Source organism: Lepidochelys olivacea (assembly GCF_965140295.1).
Source record: "Lepidochelys olivacea isolate rLepOli2 genome assembly, chromosome: 2".
Lineage (NCBI taxonomy): Eukaryota > Metazoa > Chordata > Testudines > Cheloniidae > Lepidochelys > Lepidochelys olivacea.
This window is the reverse complement of record NC_140412.1, coordinates 45,332,358-45,349,315: the sequence shown is the minus strand read 5'-3', so window position 1 is coordinate 45,349,315 and position 16,958 is coordinate 45,332,358.

The window sequence follows — 16,958 nt, the reverse complement described above, 5'->3', positions numbered from 1 at the left end:
ATACAGAGAGAATATGAACCAATACCTCCTCCCACCCCACTGTCCTGCTGGTAATAGCTTATCTAAAGTGATCATCAGGTGGGCCATTTCCAGCACAAATCCAGGTTTTCTCACCCTCCACCCCCCCACAAAAATTCACTCTCCTGCTGGTGATAGCCCATCCAAAGTGACAACTCTTTACACAATGTGCATGACAATCAAGTTGGGCTATTTCCTGCACAAAGCCAGGTTTTCTCACATCCTCCCCACCCCCATACACACACAAACTCACTCTCCTGCTGGTAATAGCTCATCCAAACTGACCACTCTTCAAGTTTAAATCCAAGTTAAACCAGAACATCTGGGGGGGGGGTAGGAAAAAACAAGAGGAAACAGGCTACCCTGCATAATGACTTAGCCACTCCAAGTCTCTATTTAAGCCTAAATTAATAGTATCCAATTTGCAAATTAATTCCAATTCAGCAGTTTCTTGCTGGAGTCTGGATTTGAAGTTTTTTTGTTTTAAGATAGCGACCTTCATGTCTGTGATTGCGTGACCAGAGAGATTGAAGTGTTCTCCGACTGGTTTATGAATGTTATAATTCTTGACATCTGATTTGTGTCCATTTATTCTTTTACGTAGAGACTGTCCAGTTTGACCAATGTACATAGCAGAGGGGCATTGCTGGCACATGATGGCATATATCACATTGGTGGATGTGCAGGTGAACGAGCCTCTGATAGTGTGGCTGATGTTCTTAGGCCCTGTGATGGTGTCCCCTGAATAGATATGTGGGCACAATTGGCAACGGGCTTTGTTGCAAGGATAAGTTCCTGGGTTAGTGGTTCTGTTGTGTGGTATGTGGTTGTTGGTGAGTATTTGCTTCAGGTTGCGGGGCTGTCTGTAGGCAAGGACTGGCCTGTCTCCCAAGATTTGTGAGAGTGTTGGGTCATCCTTTAGGATAGGTTGTAGATCCTTAATAATGCGTTGGAGGGGTTTTAGTTGGGGGCTGAAGGTGACGGCTAGTGGCGTTCTGTTATTTTCTTTGTTAGGCCTGTCCTGTAGTAGGTAACTTCTGGGAACTCTTCTGGCTCTATCAATCTGTCTCTTTACTTCTGCAGGTGGGTATTGTAGTTGTAAGAAAGCTTGACAGAGACCTTGTAGGTGTTTGTCTCTGTCTGAGGGGTTGGAGCAAATGCGGTTGTATCGCAGAGCTTGGCTGTAGACGATGGATCGTGTGGTGTGGTCAGGGTGAAAGCTGGAGGCATGCAGGTAGGAATAGCGGTCAGTAGGTTTCCGGTATAGGGTGGTGTTTATGTGACCATTGTTTATTAGCACTGTAGTGTCCAGGAAGTGGATCTCTTGTGTGGACTGGACCAGGCTGAGGTTGGTGGTGGGATGGAAATTGTTGAAATCATGGTGGAATTCCTCAAGGGCTTCTTTTCCATGGGTCCAGATGATGAAGATGTCATCAATATAGCGCAAGTAGAGTAGGGGCTTTAGGGGACGAGAGCTGAGGAAGCGTTATTCTAAATCAGCCATAAAAATGTTGGCATACTGTGGGGCCATGCGGGTACCCATAGCAGTGCCGCTGATCTGAAGGTATACATTGTCCCCAAATGTGAAGTAGTTATGGGTAAGGACAAAGTCACAAAGTTCAGCCACCAGGTTAGCCGTGACATTATCGGAGATAGTGTTCTTGATGGCTTGTAGTCCATCTTTGTGTGGAATGTTGGTGTAGAGGGCTTCTACATCCATAGTGGCCAGGATGGTGTTATCAGGAAGATCACCGATGGATTGAAGTTTCCTCAGGAAGTCAGTGGTGTCTCGAAGGTAGCTGGGAGTGCTGGTAGCATAGGGCCTGAGGAGGGAGTCTACATAGCCAGACAATCCTGCTGTCAGGGTGCCAATGCCTGAGATGATGGGGCGCCCAGGATTTCCAGGTTTATGGATCTTGGGTAGTAGATAGAATATCCCAGGTCGGGGTTGCAGGGGTGTGTCTGTGCGGATTTGATCTTGTGCTTTTTCAGGGAGTTTCTTGAGCAAATGCTGTAGTTGCTTTTGGTAACTCTCAGTGGGATCAGAGGGTAATGACTTGTAGAAATTCGTGTTGGAGAGCTGCTGTCCGATGCTGTTTCTACATACCACACAGACTATGCTGACAACTTGTGCCACAAGCTCTCAAAGAAACTGCGGAATCACCTGATCAACATCCTCTACAGCAAACAGGGAAAGATTAAGAATGAGCTCTCAAAAATGGATCCTCTCATAAAAAACCAACCTTCCACACAAGCTTCCTCGTGGCTGGATTTTACTAAAACTAGACAAGCCATTTACAACGCACACTTTGCTTCTCTACAAAAGAAAAAGGACACTAAACTTTCTAAACTACTACATGCTACAAGGGGCCACAGCAATGGTTCCCTCAACCCACCTAGCAATATTGTTAACCTATCCAACTATACTCTCAGCCCAGCAGAAGCAGCTGTTCTATCTCGGGGCCTCTACTTCTGCTTCTCCTCCCCCACGAACATGATACAGTTCTGTGGTGACCTAGAATCCTATTTTCGACGTCTCCGACTCAAGGAATATTTCCAAAATACCTCTGAACAGCATACTAATCCACAGAGGTCTTCCTACCAACACTACAGAAAGAGGGATTCTAGGTGGACTCCTCCTGAAGGTCGAAACAGCAGACTGGACTTCTACATAGAGTGCTTCCGCCGACGTGCACGGGCTGAAATTGTGGAAAAGCAGCATCACTTGCCCCATAACCTCAGCCATGCGGAACGCAATGCCATCCACAGCCTCAGAAACAACTTTGACATCATAATCAAAAAGGCTGACAAAGGAGGTGCTGTTGTCATCATGAATAGGTCGGAATATGAACAAGAGGCTGCTCGGCAGCTCTCCAACACGAGTTTCTACAAGCCATTACCCTCTGATCCCACTGAGAGTTACCAAAAGCAACTACAGCATTTGCTCAAGAAACTTCCTGAAAAAGCACAAGATCAAATCCGCACAGACACACCCCTGGAACCCCGACCTGGGATATTCTATCTACTACCCAAGATCCATAAACCTGGAAATCCTGGGCGCCCCATCATCTCAGGCATTGGCACCCTGACAGCAGGATTGTCTGGCTATGTAGACTCCCTCCTCAGGCCCTACGCTACCAGCACTCCCAGCTACCTTCGAGACACCACTGACTTCCTGAGGAAACTTCAATCCATCGGTGATCTTCCTGATAACACCATCCTGGCCACTATGGATATAAAAGCCCTCTACACCAACATTCCACACAAAGATGGACTACAAGCCGTCAAGAACACTATCCCCGATAATGTCACGGCTAACCTGGTGGCTGAACTTTGTGACTTTGTCCTTACCCATAACTACTTCACATTTGGGGACAATGTATACCTTCAGATCAGCGGCACTGCTATGGGTACCCGCATGGCCCCACAGTATGCCAACATTTTTATGGCTGATTTAGAACAACGCTTCCTCAGCTCTCGTCCCCTACAGCCCCTACTCTACTTGCGCTATATTGATGACATCTTCATCATCTGGACCCATGGAAAAGAAGCCCTTGAGGAATTCCACCATGATTTCAACAATTTCCATCCCACCACCAACCTCAGCCGGGTCCAGTCCACACAAGAGATCCACTTCCTGGACACTACAGTGCTAATAAACAATGGTCACATAAACACCACCCTATACCGGAAACCTACTGACCGCTATTCCTACCTGCATGCCTCCAGCTTTCACCCTGACCACACCACACGATCCATCGTCTACAGCCAAGCTCTGCGATACAACCGCATTTGCTCCAACCCCTCAGACAGAGACAAACACCTACAAGATCTCTGTCAAGCTTTCTTACAACTACAATACCCACCTGCAGAAGTAAAGAGACAGATTGATAGAGCCAGAAGAGTTCCCAGAAGTTACCTACTACAGGACAGGCCTAACAAAGAAAATAACAGAACGCCATTAGCCGTCACCTTCAGCCCCCAACTAAAACCCCTCCAACGCATTATTAAGGATCTACAACCTATCCTAAAGGATGACCCAACACTCTCACAAATCTTGGGAGACAGGCCAGTCCTTGCCTACAGACAGCCCCGCAACCTGAAGCAAATACTCACCAACAACCACATACCACACAACAGAACCACTAACCCAGGAACTTATCCTTGCAACAAAGCCCGTTGCCAATTGTGCCCACATATCTATTCAGGGGACACCATCACAGGGCCTAAGAACATCAGCCACACTATCAGAGGCTCGTTCACCTGCACATCCACCAATGTGATATATGCCATCATGTGCCAGCAATGCCCCTCTGCCATGTACATTGGTCAAACTGGACAGTCTCTATGTAAAAGAATAAATGGACACAAATCAGATGTCAAGAATTATAACATTCATAAACCAGTCGGAGAACACTTCAATCTCTCTGGTCACGCGATTACAGACATGAAGGTCGCTATCTTAAAACAAAAAAACTTCAAATCCAGACTCCAGCGAGAAACTGCTGAATTGGAATTAATTTGCAAATTGGATACTATTAATTTAGGCTTAAATAGAGACTTGGAGTGGCTAAGTCATTATGCAGGGTAGCCTGTTTCCTCTTGTTTTTTCCTACCCCCCCCAGATGTTCTGGTTTAACTTGGATTTAAACTTGAAGAGTGGTCAGTTTGGATGAGCTATTACCAGCAGGAGAGTGAGTTTGTGTGTGTATGGGGGTGGGGAGGATGTGAGAAAACCTGGCTTTGTGCAGGAAATAGCCCAACTTGATTGTCATGCACATTGTGTAAAGAGTTGTCACTTTGGATGGGCTATCACCAGCAGGAGAGTGAATTTTTGTGGGGGGGTGGAGGGTGAGAAAACCTGGATTTGTGCTGGAAATGGCCCACCTGATGATCACTTTAGATAAGCTATTACCAGCAGGACAGTGGGGTGGGAGGAGGTATTGGTTCATATTCTCTCTGTATATATAAAGTCTGCTGCAGTTTCCACGATATGCATCTGATGAAGTGAGCTGTAGCTCACGAAAGCTCATGCTCTAATAAATTGGTTAGTCTCTAAGGTGCCACAAGTCCTCCTTTTCTTTTTCCAATTACAGTATCCCACTGGAAGGTTAAATGCTGGTTTATCATGAAATAATTAAAATGCTGGTGTAAAATAGTTAAAGGACTGAAACTGCTAGCCTTCTACCAATCCTATACCACCTAAGGAAATAAATCCTCATGAAGCTAGGTGTGCGTGCTGCTGACACAGCTGTGTTGTACTATCATGATGACGCTACATGTCCTCAGTTATACTCTAACGGACTGGAGAAGAGTACTTCTAGGGGAGAGGTAGACACTGTGATCCATTATTGGATAGGGCACTAGGCAAGAAGTCAAGAGACCAAAAGTTTTGTTCCCACCTCTACCACTGAGCACCTGTGTAACTTTGGACAAGTCACTTCACCAGTCTGTGCCTCTGATTTCCTTCCCAGCCTTTGTTGTCTTGATTTAGAGAGAAAGCTTATTAGGGCAGGGACTATCTCACTGTGAGTGAAATCCTGACCCCATTGAAATTAATGACAAAACTCCAGTGGCCAGGATTTCACCCTATATATTTGTACAGTGCCTTGAACAATGGGGTTCCACACGTAGGTGGGTGCTACTGTAACAAAAACAACAGTGCCAAATTCATAGACTCCAAATTGCTTGGAACCTTTAAAACCAGTAGAGAACAATCCTGCTTTGGTAGGAACATGGAATGCATGATCTTCTTCTCTCTAACCCAGGGGTGGGCAAACCTTTTGGCCCAAGGGCCACATTGGGATTGCAAAAAAGTATGGAGGGCCGGGTAGGGAAGGCTGTGCCTCCCCAAACAGCCTGGCCCCCGCCCCCTATCTGCCCCCTCCCACTTCCCGCCCCCTAACTGCTCCCCTCAGAACCCCCGACCCATCCAACCCCACCTGCTCCTTGTCCCCTGACTGCCCCGACCCAGGACCCCCTGCCCCTAACTGCCCCCCTGGGACCCCACCTCCTATCCAACCCCCCCTGCTCCCTGTCCCTGACTGCCCCCTGACCTTATTCACACCCCTGCCCCCTGACAGCCTGCCCAGGACCCCTCCCCCATCCAACCCCCTGTTCCCCATCTTCTGACCGCCCCCCCAGAATCTCCACCCCATCCAACCACTGCCTTCTCCCTGTCCCCTGACTGCCCCCTGGCACCCTCTGACCTTTAATCCAATCCCCCCCGCTCCCCGCCCCCTTACCATGCCGCTCAGAGCGGCAGGACTGGAGCCCGCCATGCTCCCTGGCAGGAGCTCGCAGCCCCGCTGCCCAGAGTGCTGGCAGCACGGTGACCTGAGGCTGCGGGGCCGGGGGGACAGCAGGGGAAGGACCGGGGGCTAGTCTCCCCGGCCAGAAGCTCAAGGGCTGGGTAGGACGGTCCGCTGTAGTTTGCTCACTTCTGCTGTAACCTCTGATTCCATATCTTTGTAAAGCACTTTGTGATCTACAGATAAAGTGTGCTATAAACTGCTCAATTTTCTTTTTATTATTCCATTAACATTGTTTAAGAGTTAACAACCTTCTCTTCATTTTACAAAACAAAATAAAAAATTATGTACACAGTCTTTTAGATTAAGAGATAAGACTTCTCAGCCTTTGCAAAAATATTTAATCAGTTAGTCTAGCATTAACAACTATTTAGGAGAAGCAGTATGACAGCCATGAAACAAAACCTTATAAGTATTACATAGTTCTTATGTAACTGAATTTTGGATAGAGTATGTTGCAGCTGGTCAGAATTTTAAAAACAGTTATACACAATTCATTGCTTACATTTCCTCTTGCTTACTCTTTAATTTGAAGTAGGAGAAGTTAAAAATACATTCATTCCCCTAGTAATTTTACTATTGCCATTCAGCGATTAGGTTGGTAGCATCCATAAGGGGTTAATGTTGCATCTACTCAGTGTTGGACAGGAGCTATATGGATTCTCTTAGATAGTGACTGGAAAAGAAAATTTCCCCTACATTTGTGCAGAGAATAAGAAAAATCTGGGAAATAGCTGTCATGGAAAAGTTAAAACAATGAATCATTGAATAAAGTAGAGAGGAAAAACAAGTACTTGGTTATTTGCGTCCAGTTCTCCGATCCAAACTGCAATGAGCACAGGACCAGAGCTGAGGGAAGAACCGCAGGTGACTAGATGCTCCGTCTCGACTATTAAGTCCCCTCTGCAATCCTCATAATCACTACTGTGCTGCCTGTGGAGTGGGGTAACACACGGGCAGAAAAGCAAACTGGCCACCAGGACACCCCATTGTACACTATGGGTTGACCTGGTGGCCCATCGGCTAGGCACACGGGTCACCAGGTCAACCTGGAGCCCCAAGGAGCGGAGAGGAAAGGGGGTGGCCAGACCCTCCTTTGCCAAGGGTCACTCTGCCCACCATCCTACCCTGGACACCTTCCGGGGAACGACTATTAAGCCTCCTCCCAGACTGCCAGCGGGACGACTATTAAGCCTCCTCCTGGACCTGCTCCATCTTGACTATTAAGCCCCCTCTGTGATCCTCATGATCACTACTGCTCTGCCCTTGGAGTGGGGTGACACGCAGGCTGGAAAGCAAACCGGCCACCAGGTCAACCCATAGGTGTGTTATCTTACTGTTTGGTATTGTAGAAAAATGTTGGCTTTAATGATAATCACTAATACATCTGTAGTGAAATCCTGACTCCATTTAAATTAATGGGATCTTGGCCATTGACTTCAAATGGCCCCAGGATATTATCCCCAGAGAAAAATTAGCTGAGACAGAAATAAGCTATAGGTAGTGTGATAGACCCAGGCCAGTTGGGTACAGCAGAGTAGCAGAAGGCAGATATACTGGCCACTGAATTAACAGTTTTCTGATCCCTGACTGACCAGAGCAGGGGCTGCTCTAGGCTAATGAGAACACGTGACTCCAATTAACCTGCAAAGAGTCAGGTGAGGCCATTAAGCTAATGTGACCACCTTACTCTAATTTAGGCCCCTCTGATAATATAAAAGGGCTCACTCCAGTCAGGCAGAGAGGAGCTAGGGAAGAGGAAGTGTGGCTGAAGAGCTGGTTAATGAAGATACCCTCAAGTCATTAGTGTTAGAGAACTTATTCCTACACTCTCCCACTTCCCTGGTCCTTCTAGCATGAACAGAGAGTAACAATACCCGAAGTTCGAAGGTACAAATAATTTGATGTTTATTGGGGTGAACTTCCAGCAAGCTTAAATCCAAGTTCCTTTTTCCTTATTTTTGAATCCCAACTTACTTCCTGTTTGCCCTTAATTTATATAGTAATATTCTTAGCTATACCTTAACCAATCATTCTACTGAAATTTAACTAACCAATCCTAACATATTGTAACATGATTAGCTAACCAATTATATCCCACCACCTTAATTAGTTTACACCCAGCAAAATTAATTATACAGCAGACAGAAACAATCACAGAACCAGCCAGAGACCATGCAAATAAACAATAGCGAAGTGGGAACTATAATGACAAAACAATACAGAAGTGAGGATTTCACAACTACATCTATAAAGACATAAGGGTTTCCCAGCTGTGTCTATTGATAAGTGAGTTCTTACCGGACAGAAAACTATCAACCTAAATTTCCTTTTACATCTTCTAGGCTCTTCCCTTTCTCTGGAGGTGATAGATTGGATCACCTTTCTAACAGCCCCATATTGACTAGTTTGGAATGTGAGGATGTGACCGTATGCTCCCCAGCTTATGGCTGCCTCTGCTGCTTAGCCAAAGGCATTGGCCTAAGAACAGGGCCTCAGACTGTCACAGTGAGAGAAGGCCCTTTCACAGATTCTTTCTTGTATACCTCTATTACTAGCTAAATGATAAACATATACCTACATTCTTAAAGTATAGGCCTTTACAGGCAGGCCTGAATATCTATATCCTATGTTAGTAAGGGAGCCTTAAGGTAAGGGTGAAGAAGGGAGAAGCAGGAGAGCTGTGGGGAAGTGGCCCAGGGAAATGTAGCAACTCTGGCAGTAAAAGGTTGGCTGCCAGCAGCTGCTACCATTAGGGTCCCTGGGCTGGAACCTGGAGTAGAGGGCGAGCCCGGGTTCCCCCCAACCCACCACTACAGAAACACCTCTTGGGAGGGGAAAACAGGCCCCTGTCAGGACAGGAGGCTAAACTGTTTTGGCATGAGGCCATAGGAGCAACAGAGACTGTGGGAATTCTCTCACCAACCTCCATTGCTGGCTTATGATGAAAAGGGCTCAGTAGACTGTATCCCTGGCCCTAGAGAGAGAGAAGGGCTACATGGAGGGTTGCAGTGAGCCTCTGAAGCTAGCATAAACCTCCTGGAAGCGCGGGACCCATGGGGACAAGGTCGGAGCTCTGCCACAGTAGTAGTAACCTAGTGAAAACGGATGCTGAAAGAAATGTGGAGGAAGATAATGCACAGCAAACTTGAGATTAAGTTTGCATTTAGTATGGCAGCAAAATAGTTGCTGTTTTCAATTCTCATTGTCTTCATCGGCTGCTCCCTATCAGGTGGCAGGACAAGATCAGAAATGAGGAGATTCAAAGCCAACTCCAGCAACCACATTCATCAGCAACCACCTTCATCAGTTTGATTTTTGGCTGCTTTCCTGGTACACATGGAATACCAATGACTTACACAGCATATTTAGCAATGAATGCCACTACTTGGCCAGTGATCAAGTGGATGCCAAAAGCTTTGAAAGTGTGATAAGATCAACAATGGTGGACATAAACTGAATATCTAGCCAAACCAGATTCAACACGTAGGTAGAAGTCAATCCAGGTGCTGCTCATTCTGCAAAGAGGCTACATTCCTGTAGATTTGCCATGATGATGATGATGATTGATGACAATGATGGCAACAAAAATGGCCACTCAGAGATTGAATGCACCTCACTGAGAAGAGATATGATAGTCTCTATTTTTGTGAATCTGGTAACACATACCTGAACTATTCAGTTCTAAGGACTTTCTTATCAGAAATGTGTACTTATTGTAGGGGTGTTAAGAGATGGAAACCAGCAGGACAGATTTGTTTATGAGAGAAGACTTAGTGGCCTAATATAGCTTGGCTAAGTGTGATGGGGTGTACAAACCCATGTGGTGGTGAAGTAAGCTCAGTTTAGTTCAGTCTGGGCAGACAGAGGAGGAGAGCAGTTATGTGGTGCAGGTTCCTGATGAGAAGTGCCGAGGTCCCAAGCATTAGGGCCCAGCCCCCACTGCCAAGCCACCACAGGCCTCTCAATCACAGACAGCAGCAATGATGAGCTACAGCTGAGAGAGGAAGACTCTTTGGAGCACGAACAGAGAGAACTCCAGATGGGACTCAGAGGTGAATCAGTGACACCAACAGTGGAACAGGAAGCCAGGGTAGGATGTGGTCCAAGGAGCAGGCACAGGGGTGCCTGCCCCCAAGGCTGCACATTTTTGAATTACTGCTTCATTGGGCCCTGGGTTGGAACCAGGTGGAGCAGGGAATGCCCAAGTCTCCCTACCCCCAGACATTGACTCTCACCATTGGGCGACATAACCCAAAGAATTGCTGCCAGGCAGTGCTGCTGGAACCAGACCTGAACCCCACCCCACCTACCCAGACATGTGGTGGAGAAAGCGGGAATTGCCAGAGTCCTGTTAAAAAGACCACACTGGACTGCTGACAGAACAACCCTATAAAGGCTATGAATACAGAAAAGCTGCTGAAATGAATGCTGGAGAACCAGCAACATCAGACGATCCAGCAACAGCAGGGCAGATACTTCAACAAATAGTGGCCCAGCATCAACAGCAAGTAGCCCAAAAGCAACAGTGGCTTATTCAGGAGCGGGTGCCCCACCACAAGGGACAACAAGAACACCTGATCCAGCACTATTACAACTCCAGGGGGCATTCAACATCACAGTGCCCGGACCCACAGGATATGCCCTCCCCACCAGGCTGCCCATTTGGCTCACGAAAATGGACCCCAGAGATGACCCTGTAGCCTTCCTGGTCACCTTCAAACAGATGGCCTCTGTGGCACGTTAGCCAGCAGAACTCTGGGCCACCCTGATAGCTCCATACCTGACCAGCCCTGTATAAGCAGCCTACCGGAGTTTGCACCCCACGGAAGTATTAGACCAGCGGTTCTCAAACTGGGAGTTGGGACCCTTGAGGGGATTGTGCAGTTATTACATGGGGGGGTCGCGAGCTGTCATCCTGCACCCCGAACCCTACTTGCCTCCAGCATTTATAATGGTGTTAAATATATTAAAAAGTGTGTTTGATTTATACCGGGGGTCGCACTCAGAGGCTTGCTATGTGAAAGGGGTCACCAGTACAAAAGTTTGAGTACCACTGTACTAGACTATACCAAAGTAAAAGGAGCCATGCTCAACTGTCTAGGTATCAGTCCTGCGATATTCTGCTCGAGGTTTCGCAAATGTTGATTTTATTTTTTCTCCACTCTTGGGAGGGAGAACGCAAGCAAGAAGAAGACCCACCACTGCATTCTAGACTGAGCAGGAGGGTTTGTGATGGGGTGTACAAACCCCACACTGGTGAAGTAAGGATTAAGGAGCATCTTTGGGCCCTGAAAGCCCTGCCCAGCTGCATCTGCTGGCCATGCTCAAAGTGGAGGCAGAGCTCAAAGGGGAGCAGTTTAGCTCAGACTAGAAAGACAGAGGAGGAGAGCAGTTGCATGCTGCAGGCTCCTAATGAAAAGCCATCGAAACCCCACGTGGCTCGGCCCAGCCCTCAATGCCAAGCCACCACAAGCCTTTCAGTTGCAGAGAGCAGCAACAAAGAGCCATGACTGCGAGAGGAAGATCCTTGGACTACAGACAGAGAGAACTCTAGAAGGGACTGCTTCACTGGGCCCTGCGTTGGAACCCATTGGAGCAGGGAGGGCCCAGTTTCCCTTCTCCTGGCCTTTGACTCTTGCCACTAAGCAACATAACCCAGAGTGCAACTGCTAGGTGATGCTGCCAGGACCCGACCTGAACCCCTCCCTCCCTGAAACAAAGCAAAAGCTGGGAGGTTTAGATAACTGTCCAGAAATGTATAGGAAGGCTGCATATACTACATGAGGAGAGGACTCTTTGGATTAACCGCTAACTCAAAATTCATGGTGTAGTTACCTAAATGAATATGTGATTTCACAGGCACTTATGATAACATATAGTTCAGGCAAAATGAAATTAAAAAGGAAAATTGAGGAAGGTTGTCACATAAGGAAAATTTTGTTAAGTACAATAGGCTGAGAAGGTTTCAGAGGCCCATTTTTTGGGGGGGAAAAATGAGAATAATGGAAGTAAAATTTAGGAAGAGGTGTCTTGTCTTTAAGAGTGCTCTCTGAAAATCACCATAATCATTCAGAGTAATCAGATACCATACTGCTCCCTTTCATTGAAAGTTGGTAAGAAAAATTATTTTAATTTTAGCAATTGTTTGTTTTCAATTTTCTAATGAGCATTTTAAAATATCTTGGCCAGAAATGTCCATTGCTTTGCACACATCATTCTAACACTGATTTTAGCAAGTTCAGTTTCAATCCTTAACAGAACTTGACTAATGTGGATTAGAAGGATTCACAAACATTCTGAAGAATAAAGCCTTCCTATTCAACTTAGGTGTTCCTCCCTCCTACCCACTTTCCCCCATCCATCCCATGCAAAGGGTCAGCCTAAGTCCTATGCACAAGGTCAACCAATTTTCTGTCAAAACTTTTGTTTAGTTGACAACCCATGGAAAGTGTCTGCTTTCCTCAACATATTTTGATTTTTTTGTCAGAAAATCAAAAATGGTTCAATTTTAAGGTATTTTTACCCATTTAAAAATTTCATTTTCTGACCAGCTCTAACATATACCACTTGCATTCCACAGAAAGTCTCCAAGTAGGTCCTAATTAGAACTTTACTGCATAGGCTTCAGTGAAATACTCCCTTGGCCCTCTGCATATGGAGGAATTTCACCCTCCCAGCTGGTATTTCAAATCCCTTTTTTAAAATTTCCTTATTTATGAATAGCCTTGTTTTCGAGAATATTTCTGGAGACACTGTGAAAACTAGTGCAAATATATACTTGTGAGAATATTCACACCAGCGGTGCTCTTGCAGCACTTTGGAAGAGCTGTTTTTATTATCCACAAGTATACAGATATGTGGATAATTTGCGAACAAAAGAAAAAGTATCCTTTCCTGTTCATAAAACTCAATCCGGGACAGAAACAACCGCATGTGACCAAATATATAATGTGAATAACAAATAATAGCAAGCAAATAGTCATAGGATGATAGGATGATATCCCCTCCTGCCTAGAGGATGAGTGTATTCACCTTTCTGAGGGTGGAGTGCAGAACAGCCGAGAAGGTTATTTTCAGCCAGCCCAGACTGACGGTTTGGGGCCACTATGCAGTTCTCCTGTGGCTATTATTCAGCCCCATGGCCTGGAATAGCAGCTACAGTGTCTCTGAGCCTGTTATGTGGAGTACTGGGGTCACAGCTATTATGGTCTACCACCTGGACTTAAGCAAGGGCTGCACAGAGACTTCCACAGTACACAGTGTTGGTAGTGTAAGGTGGGAAACTGAGCCACAAATCCATCCAATTGAACTTAATCAAATTTTGCCTTTGTTTATAAATTTTCAGACAGAATTATTGTCACTTATCCTTTCTGGACTTACAGTTATGGCAGACAACAAACTGATAGAACAGAACAGGGAAGGGCCCAAGTTACCAAGTTCTAGCATACAAGGAAACAACTGGTATAGTTGTCACAGCCTCTGATCCCTGGCCTAGTGCTTTAGTCTCATTTCTTCACTTTCTTGTCCTGTATTTCTCTGATTAGGAACTTGTTCATTTAGGTTCTTATATATTATCAGATTCAGATTCATTAGCTATCTTCCAATCTGTGTTCAGCATAGTCTTACATAACCCATACAATATGCATGCGCAAGCTTCAATTTATACATTTGCTGTTGACGCTACTTTCATGTCATCTTGCTGTTGGTTTTTCCCAACATTAGCATTAGTCTTGCATATTTATTATACTAATTAACTTCTAAATCTTCCAACACACGAACAAAATGTCACCTTTGTCCTGTCAGTGTAAGCATTACTAAGCAAGTCTGTGTAAGAGGAAAAACTGGCAAGACAACATGACTCATGCCAGGCACAAATTAAGCCAAGCACAAGAGTTACCTCATTCAAACTCATTCACTATCCATAATTATAAACTATGAATGTAACAAACCCCTTATTTTTACCATTTAGCAACTCTTCATCTTTATATTTTATTATCATAATTCAGTGTTTATGTATCATCATCACCTTTCATGTGTATTTGAATGAGAAAGTTATGGATTTTCAGGGGACTTTCTACTCAAAGTCCAGCATCATGTTTGTAAATCATTTGAAAACCCTTGTTAGAAATCTTACCTGTTGCATTTCTGAGGTGCATTTTATTTTAATTTTGTTCATGATATTTAATTGTATTCAGTTGTTCTCCAACTGTGCAGACACCCTTGTGTGGCCACTCTGCCAGTGAAACCCTCCTCAGCCACTATGCAGTGTTTAAATGGTGCAGGAGACCTTGCCTGATCATCCTCTGTATCACAGAGCAATTTCAGCCACAGTGGCCAGCTTGCAAATCCAGAGGCTAAATTTTGTTTGCACAAAGTTTTCATTAAAAAATAGCAAATTCATAAAAACCATGTCCTGCTGAAGGATAATTCAGGAACAGAAACAGTGCTATATTTGTTGGGAATAACATTTCCCTAAATTATTTGACCAGATCTATGCTATTAATCCATGGAATGTTTTTTCCATATACCTCAATATGACAAAATTCCATTGTCTGAACCTATTCTAGTGTTGTGGACATTGCATAGAGTTTATATTGATCTTATGTTTCTCACATTTATTGGATTAATATGAAAAATGTTGCAGTAATTATGTGTTGATCCCCAAGAATTTTCCATTATATTCTAGTATAGATAGCAATTTGTAAGTATAAGATTACTATCTTCTTGTAACTGCTTTGTTTGTTTCCTTGCTTCATTGTAAATGCTACAAAAAGACCACAAAACATCAAGCAGTAAACCAATCTTGTTCATTCACTCTATTTACAGCATTTACTAAATTGTCTCTGAAAATATAATGCAGCTTATTTCATTTTGCTAATGCTACAGGTAGTCTAAGACCACTTTCAGCCTAGTAGAATGCAAACACACACACACACACACACACACCTGGAAAGCTATCCTTTTACAGAAATGGTATCATGTCAAACCCAACATTTCACGCAAAAGATGCTGTCAGCCCATAAACAAACACCAAGCACTGGATCTAACCATATCATAATGGCCTTTATTTTTTTCTAGTTGAAGATCTGCAGCAAGTTTTTAGACCCCAGTTTTAAAGCCTGGCATAAGGCTTCCTGCACTAGTACACACTGCTGTTTTGTAATGTTTCGGGCAGAAGAAGAAACCCAAAACAACAAGCTAGACTGCCACAGAACTATCACGCTAGCAGACTACCTCACTCCGGTGCGATATGCAAAGCTGAGGCAGACTCACCAAATACAGAGTCAGTGACTGTCATAAATATAAAGGGAAGGGTAAACCCCTCTAAAATCCCTCCTGGCCAGAGGAAAAATCCTCTCACCTGTAAAGGGTTAAGAAGCTAAAGATAACCTCGCTGGCACCTGACCAAAATGACCAATGAGGAGACAAGATACTTTCAAAAGCTGGGAGGAGGAAGAAAAACAAAGGGTCTGTGTCTGTCGGTATGCTGCTTTTGCCGGGGACAGAACAGGAATGGAGTCTTAGAACTTTTAGTAAGTAATCTAGCTAGGTATGTGTTAGATTATGATTTCTTTAAATGGCTGAGAAAAGAGCTGTGCTGAATAGAATGACTATTCCTGTCTGTGTGTCTTTTTTGTAACTTAAGGTTTTGCCTAGAGGGATTCTCTATGTTTTGAATCTAATTACCCTGTAAGGTATCTACCATCCTGATTTTACAGAGGTGATTCCTTTACTTCTATTAAAAGTCTTCTTGTAAGAAAACTGAATGCTTTTTCATTGTTCTAAGATCCAAGGGTTTGGGTCTGTGGTCACCTATGCAAATTGGTGAGGATTTTTACCAAACCTTCCCCAGGAAGTGGGGTGCAAGGGTTGGGAGGATTTTGGGGGGAAAGACGTGTCCAAACTACATTTACCAGTAAACCCAGATAAAGTTTGGTGGTGGCAGTGGAAATCTAAGGGCAAAGGGTAAAACTAATTTGTACCTTGGGGAAGTTTTAACCTAAGCTGGTAAAAGTAAGCTTAGGAGGTTTTTCATGTAGGTCCCCACATCTGTACCCTAGAGTTCAGAGTGGGGAAGGAACCTCGACAGTGACCATGAACGTGAGGTGGAAAAAAGAGGCACAGTGCACAATTCAAACCCGGAGAAGAGTGCAACTCACATGACAGAGGATAGGTGGAGACAGAGAGAGACACTTTTTCCTGAAATGTACAAAATACGAGAGGTATTTGCATAGCATCACACTATATAAAAACCCACCACTAGTTTGGTAACTGCCTAAAATGACAAATAGACCCAAGCAGTGGCGTAACTAGGTGGAGCGAACAGGGGCAGCAGACATAAAAAAAGGTGCCACCTGCTTGTACTCACCGGGAGGCGCTCCGGGTCCTCGGCGGCACTGAAGGCCCCCGCCGCCGAAATGCCGCCGAGGACCCGGAGCGAGTGAAGGCCCCCCGCCGCCCAAGCCCTGGAGCGCCACCGGCTGAGTAAAAATTTTAAAAGGCGCCTATCACTTAAAAAGGCACCACTTGTGCTCAGAGGGGGAGCGGCCGCTCCCTCCTCTGTCCCCCTGGCTACACTACTGGACCCAAGGTATCAAGCCCCAAACACAATCAATATGTAACTTT